This window comes from Saccopteryx leptura, chromosome 3 (assembly GCF_036850995.1).
Source record: "Saccopteryx leptura isolate mSacLep1 chromosome 3, mSacLep1_pri_phased_curated, whole genome shotgun sequence".
NCBI classification, from domain to species: Eukaryota; Metazoa; Chordata; class Mammalia; order Chiroptera; family Emballonuridae; genus Saccopteryx; species Saccopteryx leptura.
In genome coordinates, this window is record NC_089505.1 from 154,302,472 (window position 1) to 154,305,850 (window position 3,379).

A 3,379-nucleotide genomic window follows, 5' to 3' on the forward strand; every position below is an offset into this window, starting at 1 on the left:
TTTGTCCTGTGTCTTTGGTGGAAAAGAAAAGAAGCTTTCTAGGTTCTCTTTATAAAGGCGCTAATCCCATTCATAAGGGCTCAACCCTAACAACCTAAATACCTCTCACAGACACTACTTCCAAACACAATCACATTAGGGATTATGATTCTACACATAAATCCCCAGTGGGGGCACAATATTCAGTCTATACAGCATTAAAATGCTTGCTCCATATAAGCTCAATGATGTCAGGATTGCTATAATTTGGTAACACGTTCATAACTGCTACTTGATAGAGAAAAGAGCTACTCAGCTGCCATCCCAGGAACACTGAGGCCCAAAGGAGGAGGAAGGGCTTGAAACAAAAGGTGCTTTTAAAATAAATTTTCTTTGGATTCCTCAAATGAGTGAAGTCATATGATATTTTTCTTTTTCTGCCTGGTTTATTTCACTTAACATAATCCAAGGAACAATGTGAACTGAGGAACGGAATTGAGACAGAGGTGAGATCAAAGGGACCAGAGGAAGGGAGGACAGGGGGAAGGGGGATGACAGGATGGGATAAACCTGAAGGGAAGGGGGGAGGGCGCTCTGGGGAGAGGGGCAAGGGAGATGTTGAGGGGAATATGGGGAAGGGGGGATGCATTGGGGGCAACATTAGAATCTATGTAAACACAATAAATTAAAATCAATAATAAATAAATAAATAAAAATAAAAAATAAATTTTCCTTTTGGAACACAGTAAGCTCGTGGTTTTGGTTCGGCCCACAGTTTCTACCTTTCATTATTAATTGTTTGTTCTAGAGCAATATACTCCACAAAAATATATTGAACAAATAAATTAATACTGTACAGTTCCTTTTGTAACTTGCATTTGTAAAAGACAATTATTTTGAGAGTCAATAACATTTTCTACAATATTCTAATAAAAAGACAACCTTCACACATATTTCTATTTAGGTTTATATTATATGTGGCATATACTAATATGTCATATATTTATAGTTTATGTATTTAGTAAATAAACTATATATTTCAATAAACTTTATATTATATTTAATGTATTAGGTAAATAAAATTATTGCCATGCATTTGTTGGAATAAAAAAAATGCTTCTTGTGGAGGATGCAATGATTAACATTTAAAATATATCCATTTTATGATTAAAAATGATCATTCTTTTTTAAAAGCATATGATAAATTCTTGAAAGTAGTACTGCTACATGAAATATTTTCAGAATTTGCATTTATATTTTTAAAATTAGAATTCTAGTGAGTATAACCAATATTTTCGCCACAAATTTATTAAAGTATCTTTCCCTCACTACCTTTTTGCTTATATTGGGTATCATACATTTTTTAACTGCCAAATTGATAGGAAAAACATTATTTTAATTTTATTTTAACTTCTACTTACTTCATAATATTTGCCCATTGTTTAAAATAATTTTTTATGATTTCTTGAAGCTTTTAAAGATAATCTTTGTCAGTTTTATAGGATGAAATTACATATTTCTAACTTGTTTCTTGAGATTAAATGTTTATTTAACTTATATTTTCAATAACATTTAAATTTTTATGTTTAAATTTTTCTTTCTTTTAATTTATTAAAATTTTCTGCATTTATTTTATCGAGTAAAATATATTACCCAGGCAAGTATACTATAAATCACAAATGTTTTTTCTCATCATTTTTACTTTCAGGTTCATTTAGATTTTCATTTGATACTTGGTTGAAGGTCAGCATCTACTTGATCTTAATGATAGTGTTTGTTAGAGGACAAGCACTGTATATAAACTATAAGTAGATTATTTCACTTTATCCTTATACCAGTCCTCTGATTATTGGTATTTCAAAGGTTATTTTAATGAAGTGTGGAAGGGCTAGATCTTAAAGTATGTTCCTATATTATAGCATTAACATTCCCTGGAAAAAGCAAAGTTTTTGAGCCAAAACCCAGATTTACTGAACTGGAAACATTGAGAGTGAGACACAGCTATCTGTGTTTTGATTAGCCCTTTAGGTGACACAGATGCGTTTTAAGAACCAGTGGGTTAGGGTATTGGTCAAGGTTGCAGTTAATAATTAAATGGAACTGGGATTTGAATTCTGGCAATCTTACAGAAAACTCTCTCTCTCTCTCTCTCTCTCTCTCTCTCTCTCTGTTTTTCTCTTTTTCTTGAGAGAGGCAGGGAGAGAGAGACAAGAATATAGAGCTATTCCTGTAGGTGTCCTGACCAAGGAATCAAACTATCAACCTCCACACTCTGAAGGCACTTCAGCCAACTGAGCTATCTGGCCAGGGCTTAATTTTTATTTTTTAAAGACAGAAAGAGAAAGGGAGAAAGTGGGGAGAGGAGAGGAGAGCATTTATCTGTTGTTCCACTTAGTTGCACATTCATTGTTTGCTTCCCCTGTGTGCCTTGACAGGGATCAAACCACAACCTTGTAGTTTGAGGATCTTAACCAACTGAGCCAATCAACTATTTCTCTATATGGTTCTTAAAATTTCCAATATTAGTTACAAAATGAATCATTAAAGAAAAATTAAAATTGCCAAATGAAGAGGAACTAAAATTTATTTGTCTTTTGTGATAAATATGATATTTAGTCACTTGACTTTATTGATATTTACTATATGCCAGGTTTTTAGGGTAACTGAATTTACTAAATTAAAAGCATTTAAAAAACTATTTGGCTATCACTTTTAATGTAACTAATGCATATAAAATGCACCTATATTTTATGAATTATTAATTCAATATTTGATAATATGCAATTAATTATGTAATATTTAGGAAATATATGAATTTTGAAATATTTTATTTTTATCTTTTTATACACATGTTAATTATGATAATATAATTATACTACAATTACACAATAGTTATAATAGTATAATTATATTATTTCAATTATATTATAAAATATATTTTTCAAATTATTAATACTTTTAAAATATTATTTTAATGATCAAGAAACATTATTTTAGTTGCTATATATAATTGACTGAACCATAGTCTGTATTTTTGTATATTTAAATTATTTTATTATTCAAAATGATAGATATTATTGTGTAAGTTCTTTTATTTTTATTTTAAATTTATTTTATATTTATTAGGATGACATGGTTTGCCAAACCACACAAGTTTTAAGCATATAACACCAGCTGCACACTCAAGCAAGGTCTCCTTCTGTTCCTATTTTCTTCCTTTTTGACTTCCTCTCTCTATTTCCACCCCCTCCCTGTTGTCTGTATCTGTGTTAGGTGAATATGTTTTTTGGCTAGTCCCTTTACCTTCTTTCCTTCAATCCTCTCGCCGCTCTCTTCTTTGACAGCTGTCCATGTATTCTCTGTGTCCATGCCTCTTTTTCTATTTTGTTCATCAGTTTAT